This window comes from Sphaeramia orbicularis, chromosome 20 (assembly GCF_902148855.1).
Source record: "Sphaeramia orbicularis chromosome 20, fSphaOr1.1, whole genome shotgun sequence".
NCBI lineage: Eukaryota > Metazoa > Chordata > Actinopteri > Kurtiformes > Apogonidae > Sphaeramia > Sphaeramia orbicularis.
The window spans coordinates 2,991,191-3,011,858 of record NC_043976.1 but is presented as its reverse complement, the minus strand read 5'-3'; positions in this window follow the sequence as shown (position 1 = coordinate 3,011,858).

The window sequence follows — 20,668 nt, the reverse complement described above, 5'->3', positions numbered from 1 at the left end:
ACGTTTGTGTCGGAGCGGCGCCGTATCAGGTTGTGTTTTGTGCGTCAGTTTCCTGTGAATGACTGTGACACAGCGCGTGAGCGGAGGATGAATGGATGTGAAGTCATCACAGTCGACTTCCTCCGTCGGCGTGTGATGTCTTCACCTTCTGATCCACGCCGCTTTGAACCTCCGAGACCTGAACCTCCGTCTCCTCCCAGAATGCACCTGGCTTCAACGCCGCCACGCGCCGCTGTGTGTTGGAGCGCGTTTCCAGATGAAGCCGAGCGGTTACGTAAAGAGCTCCGAACTCTTCAGAGACAGAAGAAGAAGAAGTGGGAGGGGGAGGAGGAGGAGGAGGAGGGGGGTAAGAGTCCGACTCCAGGGAGCGATGATGCACAAAGTCAGTTAAAGAGAAAAGAAGAAACGGCGATGACAGCGAACACATCAAAACCTCCGACATCTGACAAACGTCTCCCTCCGTCACCTTTGTTCATCTGAAGTGTGAAGAAAAGGTGACGGAAAAGAGGAATGAGGAAACCGAGGCCAGGAGATAATGAGACGAAGAAGAAGGAGAAAGAAAAGACGAGACTGAAGGGAAGAAGATGAGAGAAAATAATGAGAGGAGAAAAACCAAGAATGTGCTCTCAGACTGGGGGGGCAACGCACGGCCCGTGGGCCAAACCCGGCCCTTCACAGTCCAGTCCCACCCATGGGACCCATCTGCAAAAACTGCACTGAAGACGTTAAAGGTGCAGGAGACTTTCGTGAGCAATTTTTCATCCATTCTGTCAAACCTCCATCATATCCTCAGTATCATGAATCTGTTCATCTGAACAGAACGGTGAACAGTTTCAAAGTGCCATCCACCAAAAACAAACCCTGTGTGTTTACATTCACAACCCGGAGGTAACTTGGGCATCTTCGGAATTTTTTGTCGCGATGTGCATTGTGGGAAATGGAGGCTCGTGCTCCCGCTGCTGCCGCTGCTCACGAAGGTCTCCTGCACCTTTAAGGCCCATTCCCAATGGACTCTGTGCTCCGCCCCACGACTTCCTGAACTCCTGGTGGCTCCTTTACTTCCTGTCTTTCATTATTGGACACACTGATTAATCCAGGTGTGTCTAATTAATCAGTAGTCACAACAAGAAGCAGCAGACACACCTGGATTAATCAGTGTGTCCAATAATGAATGACAGGAAATAAAGGAGCCACCTGAAGTTCAGGAAGTAGAGGAGCTGTGCATACAGCCCATTCACCCTTTGGCTCCTCCCCCTTAGCCCCACCCCTCCATTCTGTGCATTCACAAAATGCTGTCATTTTTAACCTTTCGGGGTCTGAGTCTATTTTGGCCATTTTTGATTTTACCTTCATATACTATATACAGAAATGTTTACCATATCCATGTTTGGTGTCTTCTTTTTTTTCAGCACAACTTCATCTGTGTCATTTGTCTATTATTTTTTCACTTTAACCTACTATATCAACACAAAAGGACAAAAAACACACAAAAAATATAAAATCTGATTTGAAAAATGTATATAATTTATTGCATAAATAACACAAAGATGCTTAACGAACCTTTTCAAAGACTTTAACAGTGAATCTTGGTTCCAAATATTAGATATATAAAATTAAAATTGTAATAAATTAAAACTAGACACAGGGCGACACGGTGGTGCAGTGGTTAGCACTTGTGCCTCACAGACAGAAGGTCCTGGGTTCGATTCCAACACCAGTCGACGAGGGGTGGGACCTTTCTGTGTGGAGTTTGCATGTTCTCCCCGTGTCTGCGTGGGTTCTCTCCGGGTACTCCGGCTCCTCCCACCATCCAAAGACATGTACTGATAGGTTAACTGGTTAATCTAAATTGCCCATAGGTGTGAATGTGAGAGTGGTTGTTTGTCTCTGTATGTTCAGCCCTGAGATGAACTGGAGACTTGTCCAGGGTGAACCCCACCTTCACCCCTGTGTAGCTGGGATAGGCTCCAAGAGACCCCCGTGACCCTAGTGAGGATAAACTGGGTTCAGAAAATGAATGAATGAATGAATAAAACTAGACTCAAATATTTGACATAAGAGCAGATCTTTACATAGGTGTTTTCTAGGGTTTTCTCACCCCCACCCCCACCCCCACCCCCGGTCCTTCTGGTTTCCTCATCCAGTTCAGGTGGGGGTCATCCTCACCCTTACCAGTAATGCTAATACAGTTTGTGGATTAGAATCCACAGATTCAGCCCGTTTTGTCCATTTTGAAAAAGGACAAAAAGTGACGTAGATGTGGTCAGAAATCTAACACCCACCACCACCACCACCACCACCACCTCATTTACATACTTTTACTCACATTTGTTTGCTCCAGTTTCAAACCGTCATATCTCGGGTCATATTTGCTCTATCAACGTCAAATAAAAAGTGGGAGAGTGTTTAAGTCCACTCTTTGGAATGCAGTTATCCTCAGTGGTCTACGTGACTGACTTCAGACGCTACGACGTGTTGAACATGTCATGTGATTCAGTGACGGGGCCGTGACCGTGGAACCCCAAGGGTTAAAGGAAGAGCGCTGATGCCCGGGTCACAAAGATTCTTACAAACGATGGGTTTGTACAAATCTTCCTGTTCGTGTGAAATCTGGAGTTTGTAGACATTCATGGAGGGAGCATGTCTACAATGTCCACACTTCGCACAAACCCATCATTCATAAGAATCTTTGTGATCGAGGCATTAGTGCTCTGTCCTTAAAAATGACAACATCTGGTCTGAGAAAATGAAAAAAAACCAGGTGTTTTTGGTCCGTTTTTCCATTTCTGTCGGTAGTAACTTTATTTTTTATTAGAGAAAATGAAAATCAATCTGTTTTTTAAATTTCGTTTATCTGTTTTGACACTGAAAAAGAAAAACGCCTTGAAATTCAATTTAAATTCTTCTATTTTAAAACGAAAGTCAATGAACCAATTACCAACAGATCCACTGACCGAATGAGTTGAGTTCTCCTCCAGTGAAAGTCCCGCCCACTTCTGTAGTTAGATTGATGTGCATCCAGAACCACAGGACCGGAACCTAGAACAGAACCAGGACCGGAACACAGAACAGAACCAGGACCGGAACACAGAACAGAACCAGGACCGGAACATAGAACAGAACCAGGACCGGAACACAGAACAGAACCAGGACCGGAACACAGAACAGAACCAGGACCGGAACATAGAACAGAACCAGGACCGGAACACAGAACAGAACCAGGACCGGAACATAGAACAGAACCAGGACCGGAACACAGAACAGAACCAGGACCCGAACATAGAACAGAACCAGGACCGGAACACAGAACAGAACCAGGACCGGAACATAGAACAGAACCAGGACCGGAACACAGAACAGAACCAGGACCCGAACATAGAACAGAACCAGGACCGGAACACAGAACAGAACCAGGACCCGAACATAGAACAGAACCAGGACCGGAACACAGAACAGAACCAGGACCGGAACATAGAACAGAACCAGGACCGGAACACAGAACAGAACCAGGACCGGAACATAGAACAGAACCAGGACCGGAACACAGAACAGAACCAGGACCGGAACATAGAACAGAACCAGGACCGGAACACAGAACAGAACCAGGACCCGAACATAGAACAGAACCAGGACCGGAACACAGAACAGAACCAGGACCGGAACATAGAACAGAACCAGGACCGGAACACAGAACAGAACCAGGACCGGAACATAGAACAGAACCAGGACCGGAACACAGAACAGAACCAGGACCCGAACATAGAACAGAACCAGGACCCGAACATAGAACAGAACCAGGACCGGAACACAGAACAGAACCGGACGACCTCACACGTTCACCTGGTTCTGATCCACATAGAACAGATGCTGACGTACAGGGACACTGGAGCTAGTTTTGTGTTTGTGGGTCACGTTAAGGCCTGGTTTTGCTGATATTCGACCTCTTTTCCCATGATGCCCCTCTTCAGTTCCACATCCAAAGCTCTGGTTGTTTTTGACTGATTCTCAGATAAATAACCTTTGTGGCTCCGCCCCCACGCCGCCTCTGATCGACCTTTGACTGTGTTTGGAATCGCTTCGTCTCTTGTACAGATTCTGACCTGCAGCTCCCGGAGGACGGACATGAAACGGGCGGCGGCAGCGGTGGGGGGGCCATTCTCCCCCCGCCTCTGATCTCGGCGCCATTGATCGACTCCTTCGCCTTTTCTTCTCCTTTGCTGCTCGTTCACTCGTCCGTCGGTCGACCTTTATCTTTCCATCGGTGTTTTCTCATTTCCTTCTTGTCGTTAGTTTTTCTTCATTCATTTCTTCTGTTTTCAGAGTTTAGACACTGTTTGTTCCGGGACACTCAACATCCTCAGTAAAGGCACTGGGATTTAGCGACGTGTATTTTAATTAAAATAAGATTTTAACGATCTGACATGTACCGCAGCACAAGACAAGACACCAGAAATACAATATAGAAGATAAAGAGAAGAGGAAATATACACATCTGTTAAAGAGACTAAAAATGACATAAATAATCATAATAATAGGCTGAAAAATAAAATAATAAATGTGTAATTCGTTAATGACATCATTAACATCACTAAATGTGGTGCTTTTACTGGTTTATTATTCTACTGGTGCGTTGGCCCATGTGGATCCACAGGTTCTAGATGTGGTGGTTTTTATTCTGTTGTGTATTCGTTCATGTGTCATGGTTATAATGTTTTCATCTTATGGTTAAAAGAAATAATAATTAATAGAAAGACTTGATTAAAAAGATAATTCATGATTTTCATATGTCAGATAACAGTTCATTAGGAAGTGATCAAAAAGGATAACAGTTCATTTGTTCGAGGTTCAGAATGTTAAAATGAGGATTTGTCGTCCACTCTGTGTCGACTGCTTTTGTAAGTACGGAAACAACAGTAGAAACAGTAACCACAGTTAAAGAGAAAAGACTTTTAATCTGTGTTACTTTCTGTTTACAACCTTTAACTTACCTATTATGAAAATGCACTTACAAAAGTTGTTTCAAATCCCAGTTGTTTTTATTTTTTGGTCAGTCTGTGGCAGATGCTGCACAGATTGTTGATAGTTTGTGTCTATTTCCATGTGTCAGAAGCAGGTGACAAACTGAAAAAATCGGACCAATGGTCCTGTATCTTACCGGCCAAATGAAAAGCTTTGGGAAATGTATCCAGATCCATTTATTCTCCCCCAGTTCTGTGTATTTATTCTATTACAGAAATAGCCCATGTTTTCCTCATATTCCAATCAGATCTTTAAAAAATTCAAATTCCAACTTGATATCATTGATACTGATTTATTGGATCAATCCACTTCCTATCTCTTATAATGGGGAAATTTTTCAAAGTGGCACCAAATCCAGAATCAGATCCGGATCGAAATAATTTCAATGTCGTGTGCTGACATCATCATAAAGAAGCTGTGTATCAAGTTTGAAGTCAATCAGAACTGGAGTTTCGGAGAAGAAGAAGAAATTTTTGTAACAGACGACAGATGCCGCATGACGACAGTAGCTTACGGTCTGTCGGCCGGTAAGCTAAAAATACACTGGATGAAGGTTAACGCATCATGTTCGTGGAGTTTTTCCACTTTTCTTTTATCATTTTTCCCCGTCATTGGGGCATAACACATGCTATACCACATTTGTCCAGCAGTCACCGCCAAAGTGTTCTGGCCATAGCATCGGGATTGTAAAGCTATTGTATTAAAAATGACTAATATCTAAAAAAAAAAAATATTGGTCTGATCAACTTGCCGTTTTCACTAGTCTGTTCATTGACCAAAAATACAAAAGTATGACGAACTGCAGCAGTCAGCTGTGTACAGACACACACACAAACACACACAGAGGCCACATGGCTTTTATACACTGTAAGCCCGGACTTTGTATTTAGTAAAATGCTTTAATTACAATGTACTTAAATGATTTAAGTTTTATTCCATTACTATAAAATGTTAATTATGTTCTACTAATTTGTAGACATAGTTGAAAGTACAAAAACAGTTTTGGTTGAATGGAATTAAATCCCTCAGGCACTGATCTGCCTCGGCGAAGGTCTGCGCTCTCCGAGTGCTTTTCTAGTTAATATTATTTTTGCTTTATAAGAGGCATTAATAAGGTCATACATGTGTTTCTTTAGCATTTAATACCCGGAGTTTTATGTGTAAAACTACATTTCTGTAACTAATTAAATTGAAGGAATAAATCGTTTCAAAATTTTCAACTTTCAACATTTTCTTCCAACTTATTCTGACTGAATTGTCAAACTACATTCAGCTCGGTAGCTAATGTTAGCTGGCTAGCTAACATTAGTCACATGCTGTAGGCTAGTTAGCTTATGTTTTTAATATTTACCTGAAATAAAAGTATATGCTGGAATGATAACAGTAATAATAATAATAATAATGTGAGGTTATAATATATAAAAACAGTTATTGGTAAATTAATCTCACCCGTGTTCCTCTGCTACATTGTCAATATAAACTATAACATACAAAGTAAAAGCAGTTCAGTAAAAAAAAAAAAAAAAATCAAGCTAATATTATCTGCCATATATCACTGGCTAAAATAAAGTTAGCTTGTCATGTAATGTGTACATAAATGTCATAAAAGTTACATGATACAAACAATTAACTGTCATTATCTAGATTTATTGTTGGTAAAGTGACGTTACTAATGTTTGCCGATTTGTCTGAAAAAATGCATATTTTTCAAATTTCTACTTATTCTGACTGAAATTGAATTTAGCTTGCTAGGTAAAGTTAGCTGCTGTTAGCTAGCTAATGACTTTATAACTTAGTGAACAAACTGAAATAAAAGTATATTCTGTAATAATAATAAAAGCAAATGAATAGCAATATCATCTGCCATTGAATCAAAAGCTAAAGTGAACGTAGTTTCTCATGTAGCATGTAGATAAATGTCACAGATGTTCTAAAGAATCGAAATAATGAACTGTCATTATGTAGATTTGTGGTTTTCAGGTGACTAATGTTTAATGATTTGACTGAACAAATGCATATTTATGTTTTCTGAATCTGATATTTCACATTAAAACCAAAGGTCATATTTATTTTAAAAGGTTGAATCTAATCAAAATAATTATGTTCATTAAGTCACATTTTAAAAGCAGATACATTTTTTGGCTTTAAAACTGTAAAAGTTGTCTCTTTTTTTTTTTTTTTTTTTTTTGCTTTTTTTACATTCTTGTTTACTTTTGTCCATATTTAGTTTTTTTTTCCTGGTGATTTTGTTTATTTTTGTTCATTTTTGTGATTATTATATTAGTTTCTCAGTGCATTTTTTCCTTTTCTTCCTCTGTGTTTATTTTTGTTCAGTTTCTTGTTCATTTCCATCCTTTATTCATTTTGTGTTAATTTTCTTAATTTGCTTTTGTCCATTTCTGTTGATATGATCAGGAGTTTTGTATATTTGCACTCATTTTTTATTATTATTTTTTTAATTTCTTGTTAATTTTTAGTAATTTGTTTTCGTTTTCTCAATGATTTTGTTCAAATTTTTGTTTTTGTATGTTTTGCTATTTTTTTGCTCTTTATTGATTTTGTTAATTTTTCTTGATTTTCTTCATCATTATGTTAATTTTATTAACTATCTTGTACATTTCCCTTTGTATGTTGGCTTTTTTTTTGTTTTTGCTTATTTTTATCAGCATACTTGTTTATTTTGCCCATGTTTATTTTTTCTTTGGGATTTTGTTCATTTTTTTTCTTAATTTTTTTCTTCATTACTTCAATTTTATTAACTATCTTGTACTGTTCCCATTGTATGTTGTCTGTTTTTGTTTTTGCTTATTTTTTGTTAACGTTCTTATTTATTTTGTCCATGTTTATTTTTTCTTGGTGATCTTGTTCAGTTTTGTTCTTTTTTTTCATTGTCTCTGTGATTTTCTTCCTTTTCTTCCTCATCGTGTTTAATTTCGTTCATTTTCTTTTCTTTAACCCGTCACATGTTAACGTCCTAAAACTCTCCGTAGCTGTTTATTCTCTTAACGTTCATTACATTTACTGTTTACTCAGATTTTCTGTCAGATTTTCGTTTCTCAACCTGAAAAAGCCTCTTGAACAGAAACAGAGTGAATGCAAACACATGACGTTTGTGGGTCACATGTGCTGATGGGGTTCTGTATCTGTGAACAATGGGCTGAAACCTTCTGCCTTTATCTCCTGGAGGTTTTTACAGCTTGCTTTTCAGAGGGTTTGTCGTGGTCTGTGTCCAGCTGTGAAACCACATGGTTGTCGTCATGGTTTCCTAATGGTTTGTCTTTCCTTCTCCACCCTCTCCTCGTTCTTGTCATGTTTGGACGCTTCGCATACGGCGGTTTGACCTCAATCTGCTCTGTGGTCACCACGTTGCCCAACACTGTTTGTCTGAACTGCGTCACGGCGGCAGGACCGTGATGAGGATGATGGGGATGGGGGTGACAGGGCACAGGCTCATACTGGAAGTGGGCGGAGCTCCTGAACAAACTATGTCAGCGGTGGGTGTGGACATTCGACCTCAGCAACGAAAATGAAACATGGTGAAGGTTTGATGTATTCTGTAAAAATGTCATATTTGTTTTTAAAGGTACAATCTGCGCTAAACAATTAACCCTTTAGGCGCGGGAGTCTTTTCAACAAATGTTCAGTTTTGATTTGAAGATTTCAAAAAGTTTAAAAAGGAGTGGTTTGAGCTAAACTGATCCTGCAAATGAGACAAATACTGGGTAGAGCCTAAAGTTTAGGATGGGAGTCCATTTACTCATCTAATATGGATATTGTGATGTCACAGGGCGGCAGCCATATTGGATCAGTCAAAGAGTGGGAGACGATCTATGAAAACCTGTTAAATCCAGATAAAACCTGTTAAACCTGTTGAATCCAGATAAAACCTGTTAAACCTGTTAAATCCAGATAAAACCTGTTAAACTGGTTAAAACTTGTTGAACCTGGAAAAACAAAGCCTGTTAAATCCAATTAAAACCTGTTACATCCAGTTAAAACCTGTTAAATCTGTTAAATCCAGATAAAACCTGTTAAACCTGTTAAATCCAGGTAAAACCTGTTAAATCCAGGTAAAACCTGTTAAACTGGTTAAAACTTGTTGAACCTGGAAAAACAAAGCCTGTTAAATCCAATTAAAACCTGTAATATCCAGTTAAAACCTGTTAAATCTGTTAAATCCAGGTAAAACCTGTTAAATCCAGTTGAAACCTGTTAAATCCAGGTAAAACTTCTTACACCTGTTAAATCCATTTAAAACCTGTTAAACTGGTTAAAACTTCTTAAAACTTGTTGAACCTGTGAAAATAAAAACTGTTAAAACCTGTTAAAACACTGAAGCCTGTCAAAACCATTTAAACTGGTTAAAACTTCTTAAAACTTGTTGAACCTGTGAAAATAAAAACTGTTAAAACCTGTTAAAACACTGAAGCCTGTCAAAACCATTTAAACTGGTTAAAACTTCTTAAAACTTGTTGAACCAGTGAAAACAAAACCTGTTAAATCCAGTTAAAACTCCTTAAAACCTGTTAAAGCCTGTTGAACCTGTTAAATCCAGTTAAAACCAGCTGAACCTGTTCAAACTTGTTGAACTTGTTAAAACCATTAAATCCAGTTAAAACCTGTTAAACCTGTTAAAGCCAGTTCAACTTAAGACCTGAGTCTGAGTCGGTGAATGGACAGATTCCCCGATTTTGCTCAGATTCAGAATCTACAATGTGACGACTGTGACTGTGACGTTTTTACTGATAAAAGCTCCGTTTTGACATAAATATCTGTGAGTGTTTCCAGTATCTGAACAAACATCCTCTGAAGCTGCAGTTTGTGACTTTTTAAGGACGTGAAACGCTGCAAAGTCATAAATCGTGGGGGATTTCTGTTTAGTTGCTGAACCAGTCGAAGTGTTTATTTAAGTGCTTTCTCCTTCAGTTCTCGCTCAGTTTGTGTGATTTACTGTAAAATGTTCTGGAGTCGATGAGGGAAATGACTAATACAGTCAACACTGGGCGGAAAATCCAAAAAAAAACCTTATTCAACAGAATGTGAGGTCAGAGGAATTCACACAAACTGTCAAAGAAGTCAGGGCACGTTGGGAAAAACCTGCAGCAAAACCTGGAAATATGTAGTTTATTGAAGAAAGTTGAATGTTGTTAAATCATTTACACCAGGGGTTCTAAACATACGGTCCGTGGGCCAAAACCGGCAGCCAAAGGGTCCGGTCCGGTCCAAAATGCACAAATTACACTGAAGATGTTAACGACTGAGGATTTTAAAATCATTTAAGTTCAGGGTCCAATTGAATATCTGATGGGTTTGGACCAAAACAGTAAAATAGTTTATTTATTTCATGAAAAGAAAATCAACAAACTGGTCACATTTTGAACAAAGAGGAGCAGAAAGAAGAACAATCATTTAAAAAAATCAATTTACTCCTTCATTTGTCATTTTCTCTAAATTTAACCTTAGAGCAAAACACTTTAGAAAGAAAAAAACTCAACTTAAGCATTAAAAACATACAAATAATAAACAAAAATAACATTTTAGATCATTTTAAACTTGCAAACATACACATAAACTCACCAAGTTTGAATGTAAAAAATATTTGCAAAAATGTTTCCATATAATATTATTGTTGTATTTTGTTATTGTGGGATTTATTTTCACTGGAGGTAATTAAACCAAACATCCACCTTCCATAAACCTCTTCAGAAAAAGTTCATCCTACATGTTTTTAAAGTGATAAAATAAATTAAAACTTAAGCTAAAATAAGTTAAAATCTGGTTACACGTTGCAGAAAACAGCTAAAATAAGCTAAAGATTGATACTATTTTAAAGATAGAGGCTGAATTAAGAAAGAACTGAACAAACAAAGGAGCATAAAACATGCAAATAGTAAAAAAAAATAACATTACTCTCATAGCAACTTATAAAAGTAGTGTAAAAAAAAAATTAATTACTTGAAAACTTTAACGTTTACAAACTGTCCTTTCACAAAAACGTGAATAACCTGAACAAACATGAACAATATGAAATGTCAAAGGAAAATAAACGCAACTGTAACAATATTCAATTGGTTTCTAAATGCTGTTAAATAAAATATTGTTAAAATTGCACTTATTTATCATAAGAAATTTCAGGTTGTTCGTGTTATTCACATTTTTAAAGGATAGTTTCCTCCGCCAGGACGTATTGTGATCACTTTGCTTTGTGTGCGTGCGTGTTTGTTTGTTTGTTTGTTAGCAAGATAACTCAAAAAGTTATGGACAGATTTTCATGAAATTTTCAGGAAATGTTGATACTGGCACAAGGAAGAAATGATAAAATTTTGGAGGTGATGGGGGGGGGGGGGGGTTCTGTCTTAGCGGAGGTCTGCGCTCTCCGAGTGCTTTTCTTGTTTATAGATGTAAACATTTTCATAGCGTCATTTTACTTTTTTACTCTACAATATTGATAAAAGTTCGGAGTTTTCATTATTTCTTGGTTAGTTTTTTTTATTTTACTGGTTCTGATCCATTTCAGATCATATTTAAATTAATGACTTCGACCTTAAAGTTTATTTAAGGTCAACAGGAGACAATCTGTTCAAACCTGTTAAATATGTTCAAACCTGTTAAAACAAGTTAAAACCTGTTAAAACAAGTTAAAACCTGTTAAAATCTGTTAAATCCAGTTAAAACTCGTTTACCAACACCAGAAGTTTTCTTTATCTTTGATTAAAGTTGTGATTTCCTGTCAATTGTAAACATCTGATCGTATTTAATATGAAATTAAACATTGAATTGTACATTAAAAAGCACACTTTAATGTAAAACAACATGAATAAGTAAAAGGACGAAGCATGAACCGTACGTTAATCACAGACGCTTCACATTAAAAACTCATTAGCGTCTGAAGTGACATCATTACTAATTGACGACGGAGCATTTCTTTAGTGTTAATGAGTTTAACGGCCTGGGGGTAAAAAGTGTTTGCTGTTGATTTTAATGGATTTCAGACTTTAATAACCTCGTAAACAGACGACGATGATGCTGTTGCCCGATGACGCCCTCCTTACTGTCATAGAACGAAGAACCAGAAGAAGAAGAAATAATGATATAAAGAAAAAAAAAAAAAGAGCAAAAATGAACTAAACACAGAGATAATAAAGAATTTGAACAAAATCATTAAGAAAATGAACAATTTTTTAAACAAATTTTAACCAAAAAATAGTTTTCATGGTTATTTACTTCATTTTTGTTCATTTTCATGATTATTTTCATGATTATGTGGTTTTATTAATTTACTTCCTCATGTTTATTTTTTTACGGAGGAGGATTAGGGCCACTGGAAAAAAAAATTAAGGTCCAATATATTTTTTTATTATTATTCTGAGAAAAAAGTCACAATTCTGACTTTTTTTCTCAGAATAATTTAGTAATTGTTAGTCGTTTTCTCAGTGATTTTGTTCAAATTCTTCATTATCTCCAGGTTTTGTAAATTTTTGCACATTTTCTTCCTTTTTTTTATGTTCATTTTTTATTCATTTTCTTGTACATTTCCTATTGTATGTTGAGTTTTCTTTGCTTATTTTTATTAACATTCTTGATTCCCTTGTCCAGGTTTATTGTTTTCTTGGTGATTTTCTTCTTTTTCTTCCTCATTGTGTTTATTTTTGTTCAGTTTCTTGTTCATTTTCCAGCTTGTATTCATTTTTATGTTAACTTTCGTAATTTGTCATTGTCCATTTTTGTTAATATGATGAGGAATTTTGTATATTTGTATTAATTTTTTGATTATTTTATTAATGTTTCATTAATTTATTAATTTATTAAGTTTTAATAATTTGTCTTTGTTTTCTCAATTATTTTATTCAAACTCTTTACTATGTATGTTTTGTTAATTTTTGCTCATTTTATTGATTTGTTCATTTTTTTCATAATTTTCTTTATTATTATGTTAACTTTTATTCATTTTCTTGTATATTTATATGCATGCATTTATATACATATAGTCTTGTATATTGCATTTATTCTGTATTTATATTGGTGTTAATTTCATTGATCATTTGCTTCATGTTCTCAGTGGTTGAACTGGTTCATTTCATTGGGGGGGGGTTCAGGGACCACATACAGTCTAATATGACCTCAACTGGACCCCACCAGTAAAATACTAACACTAAGAACCAATACGTAATGTCAATGCCAAAGTTTTCTCTGTTTTACAGTGAAAAAAATAAAATTCCAATATGAAAATATTTACACAAAAAATGTACTTGAACATTCCATGAACAAATATGAACAACCTGAATGTTTTTAAGAAAACTGTCAGTTGAAGAACATTCTGCCTCAGTTTCTCATTCTAACAGACCACAGTAGATCTACAAATACACAAAACAGTAACAGGCAGAATATCCTCCTATTTATTCATGTTTTGGTTTGTAAATGTCAACATTTTCATGTAATTTGACTTTTTTTTTTTTTTACTAAAACCAGACTCATTTGAGATCCACCTGGTGTGTATGTGATTATGGGGCCATTATTGTAGCAATATTATTTGCAAATGCGTGTGGAGAGTTGAGTGTCCGTATTTCAATCTGTCTGTGCGCAGTCGGATTTGCAAATGTGTAAATGAATCTGTAAATGCGTGATGAGATTTGTGTGTCTGTACAACAATCTGCAAATGTGTAAAACAACTTTTGTGTGTGTAATCAGATTTGAAAAGTCAAAGTATTTTCACTACAAGACCCAGAAATACAGACAAATCATTGGTTACAAGTCAAGCGGCTTCTCGATTGGCTCTCTTTACACACATGAATTTTGCTACACTCCTGCCGTGACAGATCCACAAATGCGCAGCTGGATTCGTCTGTAAAACCAGGGTTTGCGTGCCTGGGCTCAGGCTGCCCTGGGCTCAGGCTCACAGGCTCCCTCATTCCGGCTGCGTTCGGCTTTGCTCGTTCTTGTACCTGACGTGAGTTTACGTGAGTTGTGCTTGCAAGGTTCACCAACTGCCACTAAAAATCGAAGAAGAAGATTAATCTTCTTCTTCTTCACAAGGTGGATTCCATGACCCTTTTAAAATGAACAGTGAAAGATCTTTTTCACTGTTAATTTTAAAAGGGTCATGGAATCCATGGAAGAAGAAGATTAATCTTCTTCTTCACGTGTGTAAAGAGAGCCAATCGAGAAGCCGCTTGACTTGTAACCAATGATTTGTCTGTATTTCTGGGTCTTGTAGTGAAAATACTTTGACTTTTCAAATCTGATTACACACACACAAGTTGTTTTACACATTTGCAGATTGTTGTACAGACACACAAATCTCATCACGCATTTACAGATTCATTTACACATTTGCAAATCCGACTGCGCACAGACAGATTGAAATACGGACACTCAACTCTCCACACACATTTGCAAATAATATTGCTACAATAATGGCCCCATATGTGATCCCTGAAGTCAAAGGAGTTTGAATCCGTTGGTTGTTAATGTGTTCAGTCTAATCTTTGCATTTGATAAATTCATCCTATGGTCAGGTTGGACCCTGTGGTGGGCCGGTTTTGGCCCGTGGACCGTATGTTTGACACCTGTGATTTAATATGAGTTTCACTTCTGCTTTTCCCTCAGTATCTGCTCCTGGCTCTGAGCTGCTCGTCGTCTTCCATCACCTCCTCTTCAGGTGATATTTAATGGTTTCCTCCTGCTGTGGAGGTGGTGACCTCCTCCTCTTCCTCCTCTTCCTCCTCCTCCTCCTCCTTTTCATCTTCATCGTCTCCTCTGAGCTCAGATCAACACATCATCACAGACTCACAGCTGGACTGACAACATGACCATCACGAAGCTGAGGAAATGAAGAAATTGAACCTGTAGATGTTGAAAAAACTCCACCTCCAGAGGCTGAGAAGGTGCTTTGAGGTCACATGGCTTTACTCCTGATGTCCACTAGATGGAGCAGTTCAGTCTGGATTCAGCTCAGAACATAACGACCCAGAGGCCTGATCATCACCGAGTCCGTTTACATCCACACCAACACTGACATCAGTATCTGATTTCTGCAGTTCTCAGATTATTATTGATCATGTAAAGAGGATCATCTGATCGGTTTTATCTGATAACAGCAGTAATCTGATTAGGTTAAATCAGATTAACACACCTAGATTTCTCCTCAATACACTGATGTCTTCCTGCTTGTATACAGGTTAATACAGGTTAATCTGATTTCTTTCTTTTTTTTTTTTTTTTACATCTGCATATGTGTAAAAAAATCTTTATGAACTGAAATTACGCAGCGACACTATGAGCCAAATGACAAACATAAACAAATAATGAAATGAAATGAAGGATAGTAGCAACATGTGACCTATTTTGTCGTCTTATTAGCTCCTCCCACATTAGGACAGATAACGCTGACACCGTAGGTGTTGCCATGGGCGACAAGACATTTTGAAAATGACAGGAAATGTACGTCTTACATCATAACGTACATACGAACTCCAAAAGAAATCCAATAATGAACTGAAACATATAAACCAGGGTTTTGCGATTATCGCGTTTCTGAAGTGACTGTAAACTTGCCACATGTGATTGTGACAATTATCGGATTACTGTGAGTTATTGGATTTTTATGGTCATGTAAACATCCACAGTTGCAACCCAATGATCTGATTCCGTCTGATGTTGAACTCTACGATCTATCTGATCAAAGGAGAAGAACCGCAGAGGAACATCTGAGAACCATCCGACCTCCTCAGGTGAGTCTCCTCTGAACTTTAACCTTATTCAGGCTGGAGGACTAAACACTGACCCTATTTACAAGACCCTAAATATCTGATAAATGTTATAATCTCATAATTGTAATGATCAGATCCGATGTGTTTACATGCACTTCAGAAATACGATAATCAATAAATCCTGATTTAGACATTTAACTCCATTATTGCATTTCTTTCAGAGTTCGTATGTACGTAGCGGTGGTAGAATCAAACTTCCTGTTTTTGTCTTCTGCTCATGTTTGACTACGTAACTTCTGGTTTTTTTTATGTGCTTTTCAACATGTTCAGACGTAAAAGAACTAAATAAATCTGATTAACCTGCACGCATGCAGGAAGACATCAGAGTATTGGGGAGAAATCTAGATAACTGCTGTTATCTGATAAAACAGATCCGATTATGCTGTTTACACGATCACTGGAATAATTTCCAGAAATCAGATACTGATCAGCATTTTAATGTGGATGTAAACGGGGTCAGTGTTGAGACTCGACTGAAAGCTCCCAAAAGAACGACATTTCTGAAGAGATAAATATGACTGAGTGTGGCTTTAGTAGCGTCAGAGGGGGAAAAAAACAGTCCATGCAAGAAGTTTGTGAAAAAATAAAGGAAGGTCCGCACAACCTGTGAGCTCCCAAACCATTCAAATGGTTTGGGAGCTCACAGGTTGTGCGGACCTTCCTTTATTTTTTCACGTTCTACTTTTTGGGATCCTGCACACCTCTAATTTTGGATGTGCGTGTCGTTTACCTTTTTTCATACAAGAAGTTTGACCAAGAAAAAATGTAATTTTGGTAGAAATCAGGTCCAGACGCATAAAAAAGCCCAACAGGAAGTCGGCCATTTTGGCTTGAATACACAATTTTGGCCCCATGTCTGCACTTCCTACCATCTTTACGTCCACAGTGTTTGGACCCGGTTTAATCATCTGTGTGATGTCAGATTTGGTCGGTTTCATCTAAACACCCTTCACATGACCAGAAACAAATGGGACCTTTTTTTTTTAATTGTGTCATGGAAATTCACCAGATTGTGTTTAGTTCCAGTTGGATCATTGTGGCGCCTTAGAAATGTCTGTAAAACCAGATTTAATAGAAACATGGATCAGGTTCAGATGAAACCGAACCCTGAACCCAACAGAAACGCCACCAGTTTGGACTGAAGATACATTTTTTTGGTTTTTGTTATTTGGAACCAAACTCCTCCTACATATGAACCCGAGTGACTTCATGTTTGGTCACTTTCAACTATTTGTGGTGAAACGTGGTCAAAATGGTCACTTTTTGGAATGCCGTTGCCGTGGCAATGCAGCGACTTGCAATATTACCATGTGAGATGCTCAATAATATCATGCAACAAACATTCAGCCCTCACTTTTAAAACGCTGTTAAACCCCAGTCCATGTGTTTCCAGTGGGAATCATTTCAGTGTGACACAAACCAGCGGATTAGCATTGATAGCAGCAGAAGTTACGATCAGAAAACAGCGAAAGGCAAGGCAATATTTAACATCATCTCTTCGTTATGTGACCTTTATTGTTGCTCTTCTCATTAGTTTATCTGTTGTTTTATTAGATTATTCGTCACATAGGCCAGTTTACAGATTTGTCTATTTAGGTCAGGGGTGTCAAACTCGTGGCCTGGGGGCCAATTGAGACCCACGGGATGATATTTTGTTGCTCTCTATTTGACTTCAAAGTTTAGTGTTAGTGTGGTCTGCACGATGTTCTCAAACGCACCTTTTTGCTGAGTCTTGCCACCTTTTTATTTTTATCACTTATGGGCTACCATAGACAGTCTCGTCACAGCTTCCGGTGTCATTTGTTGTCAGCGGTTGTCAAGCTAGCCAACCACGAAGTACCTGAGGAAGTATGACCGTTAGTCACTTAGTTGAAACATATTCTGGAGCGACACCAAGTGGACGGAAAATATCTGCCACCACCCAGTTCAGTCATTTTTTTTTTTTTTTTCCTGTAATGTTTTCAGTCAGTGAAGACGAATTTCCCCACGGGGACCAATACATTAAATCTATCTATCTATGTCTCTGTTAAAACAAGCTGTGAAGACAACGACAATGAGCAATTTGAGGAAAGTGGGAGACAGAATATTTTTTTGTGGCGCACAGGGGCACCGCTACGAGTCTCATATACACAAAGAAAGTTGCGATGTATAAGGAATACAACATCTGATGTCATTACTCAAGTAGACATGGTGAGGAGTTTACAAAATAGAAAGAACCGGGTCGACGATCTGAAAAAATGTCTATTGAGGAAACAAGATTTATTCAAGAAAGTAAATGAAGAGAATGAAGCAGCAGCTGAAGCAGCTACGTGGTGAGGGAGATGATTTCTAGGACTGGAAAGACGTTCAAAGAAGGAGAGTTCATCAAAAAGTACATGTTACTATCTGCGAGTAAGGTCAAAAATCCCTTATTTTGTGGAATACTTAATGTGGCCCAGCCGGACCCAGACTGGACCTCCAGCGGCCCCCAGGTCAGTAGAGTTTGAAACCCCTGGTTTAAGTGCCGGTTGTTTGAGCTGTGTTCTATTTTCTAAAAATTGATTTTGGTGAGTTTTCAGCTGATGTTCTTCTGGTTCCGTAGATGTATAGAATGTGTATATAGCTAAAAGCATTGTGTGTCGTTACCATGGAAACACAAATTGAATTCTATTACTGAGATCAACTGAACCCCAAACCGAACCAAACTTCACTGTGTTGGATGGAATGTGGCACTTGTGCTCCATTTTTCCTGCCACTACCTGTTCTGCTTTAACGAAACCTTTAACCCAATGTTCGTCAGTTTCGTCTAAAAAACTTTGTGGGAAAAAAAAAAGATCAAAATGGTGACGTTTCCATGAACAGCCTCCATTTTAACACCAAGTTGGAAGATGCTACTTCGGTCTCAAATGTGTTTAGATGAAATGGACCAATCAGGTTCGTTCTGTAGGAGGCGTTTGTTCCAGCACAGATACTGGACATGGTCAAAACGTCATCATCAAACCAACATGGTGGACTTCCTGTTGGGTTTTTGGGAGGGTTTTTGTGCATCTTCACCTGATACATGTTTCTGCCAAATCTGGTCTCAGTCAGACCTCAGGGGTCGAAGTTCTAAACTGTAGTTGTAGAGGGTTTTTCCACGCCCACATCCACAAACCATGAGACATAAAAACGGTTCTGATGTATTTGTTCTGTTTGATGGTGAGTCGTTGGACCTTCACAGTGTTGGTCCTTCTGCTCTAAAGGACATGAACCTAACAGAGTTAACCCTTTCAAACGTGCTTTTAGATGATTGGGGAACGTTTCCGTTTCCAAACCCTCCTTTGTCACCGACTCCTGCTTCTACATCCCATGATCTGTAGATGTTCGGTGCTTCTTTAACCCTGTTCCATGTCCAGGCGCACATTACATGTCATCGTTCTGCTGCAGTTTTGTTGCTTCAACATGTTTCTCGCAGCTGCTTCACTGCATCAAACAAAAGCCGTCAGTCGTTGACTTTCCCACAATGCAGTCTGACAGATTTGGCATCTTTGGAAACCCTGGGATCTCCGCTCAAACTTTAAATAAAGTTCTGCGGTTTGAAAAACATGAGAACATAATAATGGAGCTGGCAGAGTTGAGGAGGTTCGTTTCAAGCGAGTGCTGTTGGATGTATTTGGGATGCGGTTTTTCAGCCCCGGAGGCAACTCTGAAAACAAAGCACATCAGCGCTGCTGCCGGCGTTACGACAGGTTCATGACTCACAGGTTGGAGTTATTTAAAGAAGCCACCGGTGCAGACAAGTTAATTTCCATAATACACACTGCAGCTCTTTATAAGGAAACTGAGTGAACGCTGACCTCACACCGGCATGAGCTGGTTTGAACAACAACACACCGAGCTGATGTCAGAACAGTCGGAGAATCCCAGACGTCTGATTAAAGCCTCGCTGTGTAACTCTGCGTTGTCACTGCTTCCTCTACACTCACATCTGAGTGTAGGATGCCTGGGGGGGGGGTTAACCCTTAAAGACCCAAACATCCACCTTTAAGCTAAACCATCTACTGATCTAAACTGTTTAATTCCTGTTGATCCACTAATCCTATCAGTCCATGTCAATAATTGGTGTAAAATACAGTTCTTCATCTTTTCATGGTTATCAGATATGACCCATTAGGATGTTCAGAGGCTCTGTAGTTACCGTGGAAACACTGTCATTTTCTACAACATTGCTTCACCAGTAAAACCCATGGATTTGGATCAATGCCAGTGGATGGACACACTGGGTTTATGTTCTGTTAATGACAGATTGGACTGAAAAAGACACTTTTTCTTCAGTTCTACTGAGGTACATGAAGGTTTTGAAGTCCTGGAAAACATTAAATCTGCTCTAAATCCTCCTCCACAATCTAAAGTAGAACTTTATTTAAACGTTATATACATTATTGACAGTTGAGTCCTGGATCAACCAGTTCAGGATTCTTCTTCAGTTCACGCTATGGACGGAAATGAGTCAAGACCTTGTTCAAACCTTTGTATAATCCTCTGATGTTCTACAGAACCAGTTCCACAACTGGTTTGTCTTTAACTCTTTTGGTCCAGATCTTAAGAAACAGCTCTTTAAGAACTGGACCAAAACCTGGCCCTCAGTAGGTTTACAGACAGTTTATGTGGTGGTGAAGCTTTTTAACTTTGTTTTTGTCAAGTTTTCTGGTGTTTTTGATGCAGTTTTTGTGGCATTTTATGAAGAATCCAGGTCCAGATCTGGTTCTGAATGAATGGATGTGGTTCTAATAAGGTACATGAGGGTTTTTAAGTCCTGGAAAACTTTAGAAATTCACTGAAATCTCTTTAGAAACTTCAATCAAAGTAGAAATCCAATTTTATAGAAACATAAAATGTTGACAGGTGACTTGACCTTTGAA